General features: G+C 46.7%; 1 protein-coding gene across 1 annotated transcript in view; it reads left to right on the top strand.

Annotated features, from left to right (window-relative positions):
* The window catches only part of LOC111721831 (sorting nexin-29-like), a 181,855-nt gene that overhangs the window by 154,822 nt on the left and 7,887 nt on the right, over positions 1-19,146 (top strand). The gene's annotated exons all lie outside the window — the stretch shown is intronic.

Here is a 19,146-nt window from a genome sequence, read left to right as displayed (position 1 = left end):
CTGCGGTATAATTACTTTGGTAATAGATGTGGTTTTAAAGCTTCAATCCTGGGCTTATGTTTCCTTCTGTAAACAAAAGAATGGCTTTGATTTTTAATCTCCAGATGAGCTTCACAGTGGGATAGTAGAAACTTCAGGAAATCGGTGACCCGTGAGAGTGTAATTCTCCCCAAAGCCACAAGGACTTTGATGCTGTGTGGAGCCCATTACTCCTCCTTAAAAATAAAGGAGGGGCTGTAAAAATAAGGAACAAGCTGTATATAGCCTGTGCAGAAGCAGTTCTGGTGGTTTGCAGCATTAATTAAGTGCTCGTTCTGTGAGAGCCCTGGGTGCCTGCGAGACAAGGGCTCCTGGATCGGGCTGGCTGGAGTGTGAATGCTGGCGGACCCTTATTTGAGCTGTGTGCCTTGAGCACACCATTTCTCTGAACTTGAGGTACTGTTCTCTGAGTGCTCTCCTTTGTGAAGATCGGATACTGTGAGCTGATTCAAGCCTAGCACCTGGGGGCTGCAGCTTAGGAGGGATTTTGAACTCGACAGTTTTCGTCTTTGTTCTTGGCTTCACATTGGTGTGCCTCAAGCTTGTGAAGTGCTTCTGTATCTGTTATCTATTTTAATTTTTTTAAATGCTTACATGTGTTGGTTTACTTTAAAGGATATTACAAAGGATATAGAAGAAGCGATGGATGCATGGGGGCCGGTATGTGGGAAGGGGCACAGATATTTCCTGCCCTCCACAGGTGAGCCACCCTGCAGGGATCTTCATGTGTCCAGCTGTTTGGGAAGCTCCTTCAATTCAGTCCTCCTGGGTTTTCTGGAAGCTTCTGTTACATCAGCATTCCTTCCTCCAGGGTGTGGGGGGGTATCCTCTCTGGAATGAGGATCTGATGACCCACAGCCAGAAGGGTGAGGGAAGATTGGCGTGCTGTGTGGAGTAGCTGCAAGGAGAGAAGGAGAAGCTCAGAGTGAGTCTGTTTCTGCAGCCAGCTTCCCAGGCCTGACGCACCATCGTCACTGTGTCAGGGGTGTGGGAGTTGGGAGCTGGGAACCTTGGACTTAACAACACACCTTTTATTTACTAGGTTATAGTCTAATTGTTTAAAAGATTTAACCCAAATCTTTTTTGATGCAATTAAAATCTCTTCACTTTTCTATGAGAGAGATATGACATCAAACCAACAAGGAAATACCTCAATATTGTACTGCTTTACCCCAAAACTCCCTCCAAACAAAAAATATTGATGACACCTTAAAAAATATATTTTTTTGAAACAGAGTCTCACTCAATGTCACCCTGGGTAGAGTGCCATGGTGTCATCATAGCTCGTAGCGACCTCCGACTCCTGGACTCAAGAAATCCTCCTGCCTCACCCTTCTGAGCAGCTGGGACCACAGGTGCCCACCGCAACACCTGATCGGTTTTTTCTGTTTTTAATAGAGACGGGGTCTCACTCTTGCTTAGGCTGTTCTCAAACACCTGAGTAATCCATCCATCTTGACCTCCCAGAGTGTTAGGATTACAGGTGCCAGGTGTGAGCCACCGTGTCTGGCTGATCCCTTAAAATTTTAATCTTTCTTCATAGGTTCTATTGAGACATTAGAGTATTTTGGCATTAAACCATCATGCTATTATTTTTTAAAATCTTGGCCACAATCAGCTGGTTTTGTTAGATCCTGGTGTTAATGAAACTAAGGTTACAGTTTTGATGGCTAAATGTGCTATTAGCTCTACACTAAGAAAAGCCGTTCCCAGCCAGAGGTGGGGCTGCACATCTGCTGTACGTTCAGACGGGAGTGGGGCTGGACGTCTGCCGTACAGACAGGAGCAGGGCTGGACGTCTGCTGGACGTCTGCTGTACGTTCAGACAGGAGCGGGGCTGGACGTCTGCCATACATTGAGACAGGAGCGGGGCTGGACGTCTGCCGTACATTCAGACAGGAATGGGGCTGGACGTCTACTGTACGTACAGACAGGAGCAGGGCTGGATGTCTGCTGTACATTCAGACAGGAGCGGGGCTGGATGTCTGCTGTACATTCAGATAGGAATGGGGCTGGACGTCTGCCGTACATTCAGATAGGAATGGGGCTGGACGTCTGCCGTACATTCAGCCTTTGAGTAAGGAGGAGCAATGGCGTGATCTCCAAATGGAGTTTCCCCAGTGGGTGGATGTCCCAGATCCTGACTCTGGAGTCCTGGTGTAAGTTTTTGCCCAGGACTTCCACTGTGAGGTTAGCAGCCAGTGGAGGAGACACAAGTCTGAAACAGAAGAGCATGAGAGCTCTTCATCACATTGATTTTGAGCTGGCTGTCTCTGAAGGAGTGGCTGAGCAGTCCCACCAGTAACCCTGAAACTACAGGCATAGTTCTTGCATGTGTTATCTATTGCTGCAGAGCAAACTACTCCCAAATGAAGGGCTTGGAAGAATAATAAACATGTATTATCTCACATGTTTCTGTGGATCCGGAGCTTAGGAACAGCTTAGCTGGGCGGTGGTTCCTCCCCTGAGATGGGGTCAAGAGGGCTGCAGTTCTCAGAAGGCATGACTAGGGCTGGAAAATCACTTTCACGGTACTTATGTTATTAACTGAATGTTTTGTCACCCCTACATTGCTGTGTTGTAGCCCAATCCACAATGTGCTGGTATTTGGAAGTGGGGTCCTTGGGAGTTGATGAGGTCATGAGGGTAGAGCCTTCATGGTTGACAAGTGCTTTTATAAAAGAGACCCCAAAGAGCTCCTTCCCCCTGTCCACTACTGAGGACACAGTGAAAAGATGGGTATCTGTGAAGAAGTGGGTCCTCCCCAGACACTGAGTCTTCCAGGGCCTTGTTCTTGGACTGCCTAGCCTTTAGAACTATGGGAAATAAATTCGTGTTGTTTATAAGCCACTCAGTTGGTGGTATTTCTGCTGTTAGCAGCCAGATTGGACTGACACTCAAATGGCTGGCACATTCATGCTGGTGGCTATTGGCAGAAGGTTTCAGTTCCTTCCCACGTGGACCCTGTGGCTGCTTGGGCCTGGCCCCCTTCAGAGCAGGATATTTAGGACAGAACAAGGGGGAAGCTCAGTGCTCCTCAGGCTCAGTCTGGAGGGCACAGTCCACCACTTCTGCTGCATTGTATTAAAAGTGCATTCTAGTTAAAAGTGAGTGGCCAAGTCCAGCTCACACTCGGCTGTTACCTATTTTAACTTCAGAGTGATCTTCTGGGTTCTGTTGTTCCTAACATGCGAACTGAATTATATCATTGGCCACTCCTCAGAGCTCTTCAGGGGTCCCTGTTGCTCTGGGGTGTCTCTTCTCCTTGACACAGCCTCACGCCCTGTCCCCAGCTCTTCCCTCTCCTTCCCCCTCCTTCCTCTTCCCTTTCCCCTCTCCCTCCTCTGACCCCCTCTCCTCCATGCTCTGGCCACTCCAGCCCAGTCTCTGCAGTTTCTCAGAGCTGCATCCCTTTCCTTCTTTGGGTCTTTGCATTTATTGTTTTCTTTGCCTGAACTCCTTTCCCACCTGCCCCCAAGGGGGGGGGGACCCCAAACAACTAAAGTCTTTCCTCTCTCTGTGGGCTAGTACCCTGTGTCCTTCAGGTCTTGCCCTGGGCATGTTTCTCAGCCTCCAGGGCAGACAGGGTTGCAGGTTACTTCTTCTGGCAGTTGGACTGTTCATGGTCACCCTTGGCCCAGTTGCTGTTACGTCAGCACTTTTGTTGTTTGTGTTGACTTTGCATCTTCTTCCTGGATTGTAACACTCACTGTCCATGTGGACTGTGGGCTCCTTCACCACTGGGCTTTCATGTGCAGATGATGCCTGGTGCATAGCAGAATGTTTTTGGGGGGGATGGCAGGGGTTTGTAGCCTCCTGGTGGAGAAAGCTGGGCAGACATGAGTTCTCTGTAGAAACAGCTGCAGCCCACTGGTCCTGAGCTCTAAGCTGGGAGGTTCCCACAGGGGTTCTGAGGTCCAGTTCCCAGTCCTTCCTCCAAACTGTGTGTTTCTTCTCTGAAAGAAATCAGAGTCTGCCACGGACCTTGAAAGTGTCTGTCAGCCGGAGGGGTGGTGCGTGTGTTCAGGGCAGAGCCAGTATGTTGGGAAGCGTCCAGCTACTTTCTGGCATTGAGCTTGCTTTTTCCTGCTCCCTGGCTGAGTGCAGCACAGTTGTCTCTTCAGGACTGATCCTGAGGAGCACTTTCCCCTTTCCATGGCGCTACTTGACAAATAGTAAGCCGGTTGCCACTTGAGCTGAACGGGGGGGATGGATGCCATTGGAACCCCCAGATTCTTCCCTATTGGCATGTGTGCAGTCTGCAGGAGGGGAGCCCTGCCCTTGGCACAGCGTGGGGATCCTGTCCTTTCATTGTCTCTCAGCCCTAGACTTTAAGCACTGCTGCCTGTCTCTTCCTTCCTCATTTCTAAAAGGCATCTTCCTACCAGCCACTCTCCCAGGAGGGCTAGAGCTTGGTGGCTGTCGGCCCTGGAAGTTTCCTGTCCAAGGGAGAACTTTGGCAAAAAATGCCCGTGCGGGAGCCTGGAGAGGAGATAATACACAGAAACCAACTTGTATTATCTCCTTAAGATACTATCCTGAGGAGACACCTCTGTGCCCACTGTCTGCCTCAATGCCAAGAGTCCAGAGCTTTGCTCCTGAGCCTGCGTGGGTGGAAAGGTACTCAGGTCAGCAGGGGAGTAGTCCATCCCCGGGCTTGTCCTCTCAAGCCCAGCACAGGCAGCTTTCTGTCTGGAAGACCGAGACCCTGACCTCACTTTCAGGGCACTACCATTCTGGAGGGAGATGGGATGGCAGCTCAGTTTGCAGGAACTGTCCTTGTCTGGGTTTTTAGAAAACAACTTTACTGAGATGTGATTTACACAGTACACTTCACCTAATGAGTGTAGTATTTAATGGTTTTAATACACTACAGAGATGAACATCACCACATTCCATTTTAGAACATTTTCATCCCCACACAGGGAAACTGGTTTCCATCAGCAGCTGCTCACCTTCCCACCCACCCCAGGCCCTGCTGCCACCGCCTTGCCTCTGTCTGTGGGGACACCTGCTTGGGTGTTTCATGTTCAGGATTTACACCGCTCGTGCCTTTCACTTAGTGCAAAGCTTTCCTGCATCCCGGTGTCGTTCCTTTTGATGCTGCGTTTTGTTTATCCTTTCGTTAGGTGGTGACGCCTGGGTCCCCCTTTCTATCTGTTGTGAACATTCAAGTGTGTGTTGCGTGGCACTTTTTCCTTTCCCTCGGGCTTGGACCTGGGAGCAGCGGGGTCAGATCGTAACTCTGTATGTGTAGTTTTCTGAGGAACTACCAGACTATTTTCCAAAGTGGCTACATACACCTCCCTACCAGCACTGAGCACGAGTTGCAGTGGGTTATTCCTCCTCCTGCTAGATGTGTGTTACTATCTGTCTTTCCTACTCCAGGCGTCTTGGGAGACGAGCCGTGGCTCCTTGTGGTGTGTTTGCATTTCCTGCCGCTGCCGCTGTTGAGCATCTTCTCGTGTGCTTAACGGCCACGTGCCTATGTTCCTTAGACAGATGTTTTCTCGATTCTTTTGCCTGTTGTTTAATTTATTGTCTTTTTTTATTTTTGAGTAGTAACAGTTCTTTGTGTGTTCTAGAGACTAGACCGATATTAGAGATACAAGTTCACCAATACTTTGTCCCATTCTTTGTGCTTTCTGGATTGTGTCCTTGAAAAACATGTTTTGATTTTGATAAAAGTTCTATTCAGCTGTTATTCCTTTTTCCACTTGTACTTTTGGCATCATCTAATTAAATTTGTTTTTAAATCAGTGTTTCTGTTAATTCACTTTAGAGATTAAACACTTTCTGATTTCAGCTCAACAATTTTGGGAGTCTTTTGCCTGGGGGGTTATTTGTTCACTCTCTGTTTACCCACTTCTGGCGCCAGCACCCAGCACCCAGCACCCAGGCCTGAGTTGACATAGGGTCGGTCTGTCCCTGGTCCGCCTCACTGCAGGTGCTCAGAAGGTGCCTGTGGAATGGATGAGGACTGACGCAGACTCCCTGTTCTGGCCTTCGATCTCTCTCTCACGTGTGGCACTCATTCTTTCTCTGTATGTTGCCTTTTCTTCTCTCTCATTTCCTCCTCTCCCTCCTTCCCTCTCTGCCTTTCTTTCTGAGGCTTGATCTCTTTATTTCTCTGACAATCTCCACCTCTCTTTTTTCATTTTCTTTAACTTTTCCTTCCAAGCTGAAGCAGATTTGCTCTCTTTCCTCTCTGATCGTCCCTAGTGCTTAGTGAGTTTAGGGAAGATTTGTACAAACTGTTAGGTTCCCCTTCACTGATGTGCCCTAGAGCTGGACGGAGCCGCTTGGAGACCAGCTGGCACAGAGTGTCCTGCGGTACTTCTGTATTTAGCTGGCTACTAGTGGGTCTGTCCCCCAGGCCTGCAGTACTTCGTTGGAAATTTGGTTAGGAAGCTGCAACAATACAATTTTGCATTCAGAGGTATATTTTTGGCATGTCAAAATACATAGAGCAGTGTAGGCACGTTTTCCTCTGTGTACTACTGCTGGACTTTGTCAGGAGCTGTGTGATAGAAATCCCTCTTCCTGCCTTTCCATTTCCCCAGGTTCCTTTCCTAGACCGAGACGTGTTCACCTGCGTAACACTGGGATAGTCTTCAGGGCTCTCGCTTTCTGATTCAGTGGCAAGACTCAAAATAACACAGAGGGAAGAAATGGAAAAACCTCTGGGTAAAAAAGATTTGCATTCCACATTTCTTTTATCAAAAGGGAAACTAGTTGGTGTTTTGAACAGAAAACTTAAACACAATAAATGGTGGATGGAATCATAGGTAGTAAATTCGATGTGTGTGTGTTTGGAGTATAGATTCTGACTTATAATCTCTTCTGTTTGCCACTGTTATAGAAACCTTAGGGAACTAAATAGTAACATGGATTCAGAAATAAATAACAATTTAGGGATTATTGGGAAAGTATAATTTTCTTTTTTCTGTAGAACTTCTTTCTGTAGGGGTAGGGTGGCGAAGGCAGAATATATGTAATTTAAAACCCAGTCATTCTCAACCTGCCCCCCCATGCTGCCTCTGGTTATATAGATAACCCAGAACTGCTTTATGTATTTATTTTCCAATACTGTAGGTTTTGATTTTCTGTCTCTGGTTTTCTCACAATAATCTGACCCAAATCTCATTAAATAAATGTCCATCAACCGTGCTCCAGCAGCTGACGTGTCCAGTTGGTTGGACCTCTGGATTAGAGAGAGGAAGGCTGTCAACGCTGGCTTTGAGTTATCCTCCAAGGCTCCTTTGAAGCCTGCGTGGGGTGGCTAGGGAGTGTGGCCGGGAGAAGCCAGTTGTCTTTATCTGTTGGTTGAGGTGTGGCCTTTCCTGTCTCTCACTGTTCTTTCTGTCCTTTGTGCCCCACCAACGCTGAGCTATTTGGGATTATCCAAGGGTGTTTTCTGCAGTGCTGCTGCCTTTAGACCCTTTCTCCTTCATGTGGCTTTCCCATGTCTTTGGAGATGTAGTCCAGGGGTCACCTGCCCTGGAAAGACCTTCTGGATCCTGTGAATACTCTTCTTCCTCCTCCTGCTGTGCTGACCGTGTCACTGCTGCCACCGTGCTGCCCCTGACCACCCACAGGCCACTGCTGACCAGGGCTTCCTATGCCGTAGGCAGGGCAGTGAGCACTTTCAACAGGGTGGCATCACTTTCAGGGCAACAGCCCTGCGGGACAAGATGCTTTTGTTAACCCTGTTCTATGGAGTCACAGGGTTCTGAGCAGTGGTTGCAGCCCCCGCAGGCTGGCTTCCTAAGCCCTGGCTCACAGGCAGTGTCTGCCGCTTGGCAGCTCCCTGGCCCAGTGCTGACATTTGGGCACTTGTCACCCAGTCTTCTATGACTGTTTGGTTGTGTATATTCCCCCTGCTGGACTCTGGATTCTTCAGAGGAGATGCACATTGTCTCCTAGCCCTTGGAATGGTACTTTAGTTTGGTTGGTGCTTGGACAGCCAAGGCTGTGAGAGTGGGTGGAGATAGGGACGGCAGTGAAGGCCCTGGGCAGCGGGAGCTTTCCTGGAACTTGAGGGTCAGGTAGGAGCACACCTCTGGCGGCTGGAATGCTTATGGGATCTCTTGGGAAGCTGACCTTCAGTCTCACAGTAAAGTTTCAGGCATGTGTTGGTTGTCTGCATCAGGGGGGACAGACAGGTGGCAGGTAGGGATAGGAGGTGTGAAGCCTCCCAGCCCCACAAGACAGAAAAAGAAGTTTTCTTAGTCTGATAGTATTTCCCCGCATTGCTGGTTGGTGTGGCATAGCATGTCCTTTGGAGGACCTCTGGGTGCTGGGACGCTGGAACTCTGCCTGGGAGTGTGCAGTCTTCCCTGCTTTACGTACTTACCTCTGAGGCTCCAGAATCTGACAATTCAGGAAGCTTTGTGTTCTCTGTGTCTTTCTGCCTGTTCTGCTGCTGTGCTGTTGAGATAGTCATGCCCTGGATAGGATCTGGATAGGGGTCTGGGGTGGAGGAAGAATCCAGCATCAGGGACCATGAGCATGACGACTTTGGTGTGTTTCTGTGACAAGTATAGCAGTTGTGGCGAACGAAGCCAGGCGTGGGGGTGGAGGCCTCCAAGCCAGAGGGGAGGGTATCCTCCTTTGGGGGTGGGGGCATGGGCCAATGACCTTCCAACCTTGTAGTAAAACGTACATAACATGGAATTTTCCAGTTAAATGATTTTTAAGGGTACAATTCTGTGTCATCAACTACATTTTTATTGTACAAACCATCACCACCATCCATCTCCAGAAGACTTTTATCAAACTCTGAACCCATTAACTAGTGGCACAGAGGATGGCATTCCCTATCCCTATCCTCATAGCACCTGGCACCAATATTCTCCTTGTCATCTCTGTGGATTTGACTAGTCCAGGTACCTCACGTAAGTGGAGTCAGACAGTGTTTATCCTTTTGTGACTGGTTTATTTTACTTTGTATAATATCCTCAAGGTCCATCCATGTTCAGAATGTGCCAGAGTTCCATTCTCTGTAAGGGGCGGTAATGTCCTTTCTGTGTATCTGCCGTATTTCCTTTGTTCATTCCTCTGGCAGAAGGCACTCTGGGTTGCTTTCACCTTCTGGCTTTGTGGATAATGTGGCTATGAACGTGGTATACAAATACCTCTTGGGACCTTCCTTTCTATTCTTTTGCATTCATAGCCCTTTTGAATTTTAAATCACCTGTCCCAATCTTCAGAACCTCACCTGTGAAAGGGAGGAAATCAAGGCCAGGAAGCTCAGAGCTTCACCTCTTTGTTCTCTGTCTCTGCACTCCATGGCAGCCTTTTGGATGGGCAGTTCCAGGGGACCTCTGGGGTTCCTTAAGGCAAAGTTTGCAAACCACTGTGGTAAACCTGCAATAATAATATTGTTGCTTTGAGTTTGGAATTGTGCCTGGCTCCTGGTCACAAAGATATGGTCCTGGTGACTTAAATAAGATCATTTATGCTTCCTTTAGAAGGAGAAGTTCAGACTTAGGCAGTCCAGAGCTGGTGGATGGCTCTGCTACAGTGCCAGCGTCTTGGTGTGTGTTAGCTTTCTGATCTGCCAGAAGGCTGTGGCTTTTGTCTTTGAGTTGGTCTAAGATACTTGTTGAAGCTCTAGTCATCATGTCTCCATTCTAAGTAGGAAATAGGAGAAAACAGGAGGGCAAAAAGACTCATGTCTGCCACCTGTCCCTTGTTTCAGGAGCTTTCTTGAAGTCTCATATACCAACTTGTGTTTGTGTCTTCCTGGCCAGAGCTTACGCAGGGGAGCCATTTGGATGTAAGGGAGCTGTGAAGTGTGGTCTTTCAGCTTGGCACGAGGGCTTACTGAATAAAACTGGGCCTCTGTCATGAAAGACGGAGGTAAGGATGGATGCCAGGCAGGCCACCCCCTGGGCTGTGAACTCCTTAAGGGCAGGCGCATTTGCTTCTGTCCCCCTGAGTGCCTGGCTCAGGACCCAGAAAGTGTCTACCAAATGTTGGCTTATTAAACCAAGTCGTCTTCTACTGAAAAGTGTATATAAAATGTATTTTCTTCTTTTAAAGATAATATAGATTTATTAGAGAGAAAATTTAAAACCGGGAGCAGGACAAAGAAAATATCAGACATCATCCAGAAATAGCGACTGTTAAGACTTAAATTTCGTCTTCCCAGTCTTTTGTCTTTCTTTGTATTCAGGTGTGTTTGTATAAAACAAATTTAGGTCATTCTGTGTATATCATTTTGCATTCTCTCATTTCACTCAGTATTATGTCATGAGCATTTCAGTGTCTCTTAATATTTTTTCTGCACAATCTTAATGGCTGCATTGTCTCATATTCTCCGTGGCTGGGCATCAGTATTGGTTTTTATTGTTGATGCTCCTGTGGTGACTGTCTTTATGCCCGTGTGCTAGTCTGTGATTCTGATTATTTCTCCAGGGCCACCTCCTATGAAGACAATTAATAGACCACTTAACTCTTGTTAAACTTTGGAACATCTTCCCAGAAAAGAATGTGTGGACACAGTGGTTGGACTTCAACCTCGATGTTCTGGGTCTTATTATTTTAGCTTGTTGCTAATTTGAGTGTAAGTTTTGTTTTGTATTTCTGCAGTGTTTGCATTTCTTCCAGTGTAATGACCATTTGTTCCTTTTATTGTCTGTTCTGTAGTGTCGAGTCTGTGTATTATCAATTTCGAATTTTGTCTATTTTTTTCTGTTCGATGTTTTTGATGTACTTGTGCTCCTTATTTGTAAAAATAGCATTTCTTTGCCATTCTTGTGGCAGATATTTATTTCCCTTTGATTTTTTTGCATACTGATTTTGACCCTTGGCAGTGTTCTGACTTTTTGTGTGTGTGTGAGATTTGTTCCATTTGGGATGTGTGAGTAAGGTGAACAATTCCCTACTTATTTTTCTTTAAAAAATTAACTGTTTGTTCATTTTCAAGATGAAGTTTCAAATTTTATCTGTTAAAAATTATTACAAGCCGGCCGGGCTTGGTGGCTCATTTATGCCTGTAATCCTAGCACTCTGGGAGGTCGAAGCAGGCAGATCACTTGAGCTCATGAGTTCAAGACTAGCCTGAGCAAGAGGGAGACCCCGTCTCTACTAAAACTAGAAAAACTGAGGCAAAAGGATTGCTTGAGCTCAAGTTGGACATAGGAGGTTGCTGTGAGCTGTGATGTCACAGCACTCTACTCAGGGTGACAGCTTGAGGCTCTGTCTCAAAAAACAGAAAAATAAAAAAACATTATTAACAAGGATTCCAATTGTAATTTTCTAAATTATCTAGGTTGCTGTTAAGAGGAATAATGAATACTGAGTGAAAATTTCTTGTCTGGGATTAGCCCAGTGGATCCTTAGAATTCATTTTTATAAATAACAAAAGTGGTTTAATATTAAGGTAAAGATCCCTGAAAATTATGAATATTGTTTTATATTAAAAGGAGTTTTATTGATTTATTTCACAAAAGTTTTGCCTTAATCAGGCAATGGCTTGATTAAGGGCTTGGTGCTGCCAGGATCTGGTTTGTCTGTCTCTGTCGGTGCTTCTCTCTCTCTCTTTCTCTCTCTCATCTCTGTCCTCTTCCATGCTGGTTCCGTCATTAGACAGTTCCACCTCCCCTCATAACTAGAGGATGATTGCAGCGTTCCAGAACTAGGATCCTTTCTGGTTTAAGTTCAGTGTGGAAGAAGGAAGGGCTGCTGCCTCTGTGCAGGGGAGCTGTCTGTTCACAAGATGCGGGACTTGCACTGACTCCAGTGTGCCCATCCAGGAAGCTGTGCCTGGCAGGCCTGGGAGGTGCAAGGATCTGATTGGCAGACCTGAGTCACATGTGCCCCCTGAAGCTGGGCTGGTGCCAGTCCCGGGGCAGAGTCTGTGGAGTATGGAAGTTGTAGAATTGGCTTTGTAAACAGAAGTAGGATAGCCTCCCCCAGAAGCTGGGTGAATGGGGTCTGGTTCCTGCTGTACAGTGCTAGTCAGCAGGAATTGCTTGAGTGGTGGAGCACAGTCTTAGACCTTGGCTTTTTACTTTTGGGGAGGTGAGGGAAGCTACCAATGCCCTGACTTTTTCTTAAGAAGGGGAATTACGGTCAGTTCTGCCCTTGAATCCTCTGAGCATTATGTCTGCAGTCCACTTGTCTTTTTACCTTCAGAGTGGCTTTCTCTGTCAAGGGTTGGGGGGAATTAGTCCGTTCAGTTTCATGGAGGACAGCTTCAATCCCAGGAGTTCAGCTATGTCTGATTTGGCTGGCTTTGCTTATTAACAGCAAATCGAAATCGAATGTAGCACAGCAGAAAATGAAGATATATTTCCCATCTTGTTTGCCTCTTCAACAGCTGAGTTCCTTTAGGGCTGAAGCAGAGCGGACAGAAATGCAGAGTGCCACTGCCAAACAAGGTGGTGGTAGCTGGTCAGCAAGAGAGGACTTCAGGGTCTTCTTGATTAGGGATGTTTGCAAGGGAAGCAAGGACATGTGTTCTGAACAGGCTGTAGGTAAAGTATAAGTTAAAGCAGTAGGTTTGGTCATGATATATTTCATTATGAAAAAACACAGTTGATGGCTCAGTGCTTGTGCTCAATGGTTAGGGCACTGGCCACATACACCCACCGGGGCTGGATTCGAACCTGGCACAGGCCTGCTAAACAACAATGACAACTACAACCAAAAAATAGCTGGGCATTGTGGCAAGTGCCTGTAGTCCCAGCTATTTGGGAGGTTGAGGCAAGAGAATCGCTTAAGCCGAAGAGTTTGAGGTTGCCATGAGCTGTGTCACCACGGCACACTACTGAGGGCAACAAAGTGAGACTCCGTCTCAAAAAAATAAAAACAAAAAACCCACCAGAGTCGATAGTGTTTGTTCTTATCATTTGCATTTTTCCAGCATATCATTCTGTGGCTTACTGTGGCATTTTTATGTTCTTTGGAGGTCGTGCCAACCTTCACACAAGTGGCCTTGTGACTGAGTCATTGGTGGGCTTAACAGATGTCTGTTGACTGCTCAGGAAGGCTGATGTCCTGTTTGGGCCCCCCATTTGGACCTGTACATCTACCTGTGGGGCATTTAATCAGGTTGAATAGTTGTGTGGTTAAATTTCAGGTCCACCCATTTACAAGCTTTAAGTGCAAGCCTGGTTCTGCCCTCAGGGATCTTGGTGGGTTTGTTCAGCATCCCATAGCACCAGGTTGCTCCTTTGCTCACCTATTGTACTTACAACAGAAAATCGTGTGGATTAAATAGGATAATAATAGTTAAGACTTTGTAACTTTGTATAAGTCCATTTAGCACCCCAGTCACTGTGCTCTGTGGCTCTGGTAGAGGTTAGGTTCTCACCAGCAGTCAGCATTATTCTGGAAAATCTCTTAGGAAGGGACCATCCGTATTAGATCATTGTTCTTCTAGCAGTGGAACTGAGTGATATTTTTGAAGTCAGTACCAGATGAAATGGTTGACAGATATTTAGTGGCTAGGTTCTTTCAGTATCCTCTGCTGTCCCCATCCCTGTTTACTGGGAGCCTTGTCTCTGGAGAAGTATGGAGCTGCTGAGACTCCGGGGGAGTGGCACTTCACACACACCCTTGCAAGTGTCGTGGTGCACAGGTTGAATGAGACTGTGGGTGACACACAGCAGTGACTTTATTTCTCTTCTCTCTCTCTCTCTTTTTTGAGACAAAGTGTCACTTTGTTGCTCTTGGTAGAGTGCTGTGGCATCACAGCTCATAGCAACCTCAGACTCCTGGGCTCAATTGATTCTCTTGCCTCAGCCTCCCAAGTATCTGGGACTACAGGTGCCTGCCACAAAGCCTGACTATTTTTTAGAGATGGGATCTTGCTTTAGCTCAGGCTGGACCCAAACCCATGAGCTCGAGCAATCCACCTGCTTTGGCTGCCCAGAGTGCTGGGATTATAGGCATGAGCCACCATGCCTTTTTTCTTTCTTTCTTTCTTTCTTTTTTTTTTTTTTTTTTGAGACAAAGTCTTACTTTGTTGCCTTTGGTAGTGCTGTGATATCATTGCTCACAGCAACCTGAGACTCTTGGGCTCAGCCTCCCAAGTAGCTGGGAGTATAGATGCCTGCCACTATGCCCAGCTGTTTTTAGAGATGGGCTCTCACTCTAACTTGGGCTGGTCTTGGATTCCTGAGCTCAGCTCTGCCCACCTTGGCCTCCCAGAGTGCTGGGATTACAGGCATGAGCCACCTGGTGTCTCTTTTTGTGTCTTTTCATGCAGGTGTGGAATCTCATGCCCACACTGATCCATGCACATAGTCGAAAGTGGGTGAGCTGACTGCGTTTGATGGCTTTTTGTACCAGGTACTGGGCCAGGCTTCATGCCCCTGCATCACCAGAGTCTCACTTCTAGACTGGACATTTAGCTTTCAGGCCCTCTGAGCCCTCGTTGCTTCCTTTATGCCACCATGTGGTTTGTCGCTCTTTATGCCTGATGTTTCTTTTTGTAGTTGGTAGATGTCATCTGATGCCTCTATGATGAATTTGTTAATGGCTTAATAAGAACACGTTAGGCTAGGGGACTCTTAAGGATGTGTGGTTGCTGGGTAACTTTTGACTAGATCTGGTTGTTGTTCTTGATGCTTTAGGGTGTTGCCTTGATGCCAAAGTGGAGTCTAGAATTCCAAGGATGAAAGAAACAACTCTGTTTTATCCTTGATATAGTCATCTAAATCAGTATGCAGTAGGGAGGGGGCTTCTTTTGCTTCATAGAAGCAAAATCATCTTTTCAATACTGATGTGGGTTTTAATATCTAAATGGAGTATTTCACAGTCTGAGAAACAGTGGAGCGTCTTTAAGAACTGTCCTTAGCTAGAGGGAATGGTGCGGATGGGTTAACAAGGAAGGTCCCGAGTCACTGTTCAAACACAGATGTGCATTGCTAGTGGAGTCACATTTCTCACCGTTTGTTACTGTTACTTAATTTGAAATGACAGTTTGGTGTTCTCAAAAGAACAGTCACGTTTCTCCTTCCAGATTTGTTGTGGTAATTTATTAGTGGTTCTCATTGTGGTGTGTGTTTGATGGCGGCCTCAGGTACGAGCCACCTAAGTGGAGGTAGCTAACATTGCTTTAAAAATAACTCCGAAAGGGCATGTTTTCCTTATAGTAAGAGATAACATTGATTATTTTTTTCCTCTACAAAAATTACTTCTCAATGGTAAACTTAAAGGGAAAAATGGAAAGTTTCCCGTTTTTGTTGGATTCCTTAAGTAATGGTTGAGAACTTGGGTTCTGGAGTCAGTTGTTCTTAAGGTGAAATTGTGGCGCTGCTCCCTAGGGGCTGAGTGACCTTGGCTGAATTGTTTGATATCCTCCAGCCTCAGTATCCTTGTCTGTCAAGTGGTGTAATAAGAAGCTCCCTGAGGAGTGGAGATACTTACATGTTTGTAACGTCCTGTGACAGTTACATGTAAAGCTGTCAGTAAGTGTGAACAGTATTGGCTGAGTACTTTGCTTTAACTCTTGTTATCTGTTTGAGTTTTGAATTAGAGTGGTAACTTCTTTTCTTTTCTTTCTTTCTTTTTTTTTTAGAGACAGAGTCTCATTTTGTCACCCTCGGTAGAGTGCTGTGGCATCACAGCTCGCAGCAACCTCCAACTCCTGGACTTAGGTGATTCTCCTGCCTCAGCCTCCCGAGTAGCTGGGACTACAGGTGCCCACCATAATGCCCAGCTATTTTTTTTCTTGCAGTTTGGCTGGGGCCAGGTTTGAACCTGCCACCCTCCGTATATGGGGCTGGTGCCCTACTAACTGAGCCACAGGTGCCACCCTAGAGTGATAACTTCTTGTTTAGGTTTGTTTTTTTTCTGATATAGGAGATGCTTAGTTTTTCTAGGTATTTAAGGGAGAAAATTCTCTTAAACATCTTTTAAAAATATAGTGCTTAAAGAGGGCGGCATCTGTGGCTCAAAGGAGTAGAGTGCTGGCCCCATATGTCGGAGGTGGTGGGTTCAAACCCAGCCCTGGCCAAAAACTGCAAAAAAAAAAAAAAGCATATATATAGTGCTTAAAGAAATTTAATTTTTTTTTCTTTCTGATCAAACAAGAACATGGATTTGTCATCCAGCTTGTGCCGCCACCACTCTTCTTTGTGGTCTGTGGAACTAGTCATAGCCCTTGCTCAGTGATTTTGTACATAAATGTCTTCTTTCTGCAGGAGTGTCTTCTGTTTCTTTGGCTGGAAACATACTAGTGTTAGGTGCTCTGGCCAGGCTGGCTTTGTGTTTGATGGTGGTGGTGGGGAGTGGTGAGCTGACTGGGGGACCCAGAGTTTCCACTGCAGGAGCCATGTTGACTGAGAGGCATCGGGAGAGAGGCTTATGTGTTTGCACCTATCATCCATTTGACCTTGGGCTGGTAACTTTGTTAAGAATCAGTAGCCTCATCTGTGCAATAGGGATATGAATAATGGATAATTAGTCAGATTTTTGTACAGAGAGGAAACACAGTGCTGGTCTAATTAAGCCCTGTTGTTTTTATTATTATTACTTTCCACATAAAGCATTGGTGATGACCAAGAAGGTGTAGACCTTTCCTTGGAGTCTTATGATTTGGACTGCTATATATTGATATGGAAATAGGGAAGTTGCCTTATTTTAGAGATGGGATATATCTCCTGATGTCTCCAAGAACATCTGGCTGGCAGAAGTTTCAGCATCTGACTTTGGGAGGCCTGAGGAAGTACGAGGATGCAGATGGGAGCACCCCAGGACAGACAGCTAATAATTCTCTCTTCCTTTCTGGGTAGGTTGTAGCTGGGATCAGTCTTTGGCTAAAACTAATGTTAAGCATGAATGTTACTCATTAAATCTCTGAGTCAAAGTTCTGCCTTTATGGATGACCAGCCCAGAAGGGCTAGTTTGTGGTATTCTGAGAAAAATGACCCCCACCCCATAGCAGTTACTGTCAAAAGTAATTGCTTTAAAGGCTCTGGGAGTTAGGGCTTAGTCTGGGATGGCTTCTTTGAGGAAGAAATGCTGGAGCTCAGGTCTGAAGGAGAAGGTGTCCATCCTCCCTCCCCAGGCTTGTGGACTAGGCCTGAGGCATGAGGGGAGCAGGGTGTTGTAGGGGCTGAAAAGAGGTCCTTGTTCTAGACCTCAGAGAATGAGGGGAACAGGATGGGCTCAGAGCACATAGAGCCTTAATGTCCTTGGAAAGGGTTTGACCTTTATTCTGAGAAAAGTAGAAAAGCTTTGATGAGTTATCAACAGGAGGCTGGCAGGAGCAGACGTTCATTTTAAACTGGTCATTGTCCCTGCACCGTGGAAGGAGAGTTCAGGAAGGCAGAGGCTGGTATGGGGTTTCTAGCTGGCTTCTACAGCAGTCATCCAGGCCAAGGGTGGTGGGTGGTGCTTGGGGACACAGGAGACAGGAAGAATTTGGAGAGGATCCAAGGATTTGTGAGAGATGCAGGAGATAAAATGGACCAGACCAAGAATCCACGTCTCACATTTCCAGATAAAACTCTTGCCGGGGTGTGTTCCTTCAGTCTTCGTGCCTTTACTTAATTTTCCTGTGGTTTGTATAGCCATTGCTTTCTGCTTTTCCCTGAGATGATTCTATGGGTGAAAATGAGCATCTTCCACTTAGAAGCAGCTCCTCTTCCAGAAAAAGCAAGTAAGTGGGCGATGCAGGTGACCAGCGACTTGTAAGAAGCGGGGTGCTGGTGGCCAGATCAACACAGGTGCAGCATCTCTTCAGGTCTGAGTTCCATTTATAGCATGCTTAGCAGGGCCTGCGTTTTGTGATGGCCTTACCCAGCAGAGCTTTACAATATTGTTTAGCGCCCCCCCCCATTAACGTTTCAAAAGCCCTACTTCCCAGTAGCCTCCAGTCTAGTTTTTTTTCTTTAGATTGGGTTACTCATATGACATGCTCAGGGGTGCTATTGGAATGTGTATTAAAAAAGAACACCAGCTGCGATGGCAGCTTTGCTTCCTAGTCTAGCTCTGCACTTGTGCAAGAGTGGTGGTGAGTCTAATTTTTATCCCAGTGAAAGGTAGATAATCCTCGGGTGTTGTTTACCAGTTTGGGATTACCATGGGAACAAGGGCCCCTGCGGACACCTTCTCCTGCGCCACAGTCCTCCTGCCTCTCCAGCCCTCATTGTCATCAGATGCGTGGACTGGACAGCAGTCTCCTCACTGGTGTCCTTGCTCTGCTGACCTGTGGTCTCTACTATAGCCAGGGGATCCTTTGAAAATAGCAGTCAGACCATGTTGGGGCCTCCAGTGTCTCGGGCTTTCCTTCCTACCTGAGACAGTCGTGCCCTGAGCTGCCCCTCACAGGCCACACGACCTGCCCTTCCTCCCCAGACCCTTTACACCTCACTTCTTGTCCTGCTGTGGTCTCAGGCCCTTGCTCTCGCTGTCCCTTTGCCTAGAGTTCTTCGCCCCATCTGCATGGTTGTCTTCCTCTCTCCCTGGGTTCTGCTTAAATGCCACTTTATCAAGAGGTTGTCCTATCTAGAATAGCACCCTATAAACCACACTGCTTTATTTTTCTATGCAGCTCTTAGCATTACTTGATAGAAAAATGCTTTTGTGGCTCTGACTCCTTGCTAGAACCGAAGCTCCTTGAGGGCACGTACTCAGACTGGAGACTGGCACACTAGCATACTACAGCACTAGCTATCGAAGTATTTACTCATTAAATAAACCTGGGAAGGGCCATGCTGGGCCTCCGTGTTCTGTTCCTGAAAGTAAGGAGATGTGTCTCTTAACTACACTTGTCTCACCTCCCAAACAACCCTAGTGTTGCTCACTCATGACTCTGAGAGTCAGGGGTTCAGGCAGAGATGGCTTATTTCTACTCCATGAAGGTTGAAGTCTTGGCTTGTGGCTTAATGACTAGGGGCTGCCTGGGCCAGTTCAGCAAAGGCCATTGTGTCTGGATCCTCAGCTCTGGCTTTGGCCGAGTTCCTCGGTTCCCCCTTACATGGCAGCTCCATGCTGCTAGCTTGGGCTTACTTCCTCATACTGTAGTAGATTCCGAGTTCTTAGAGGGGTAAGCCTGTGCTTGTCTTACACTTGTTAATGCCCCATTGGCTGGAGCAAGTCACATGGCCAGGTCCAGAGTCAGTGAAGGAGGGGCCTCCATGGGGT

The sequence above is a fragment of the Otolemur garnettii genome, unplaced genomic scaffold (genome assembly GCF_000181295.1).
Source record: "Otolemur garnettii isolate 467f Iridium unplaced genomic scaffold, OtoGar3 scaffold00189, whole genome shotgun sequence".
NCBI classification, from domain to species: Eukaryota; Metazoa; Chordata; class Mammalia; order Primates; family Galagidae; genus Otolemur; species Otolemur garnettii.
Note: the sequence above shows the minus strand (reverse complement) of the source record. Positions and strands in the feature narration are given on the sequence as shown.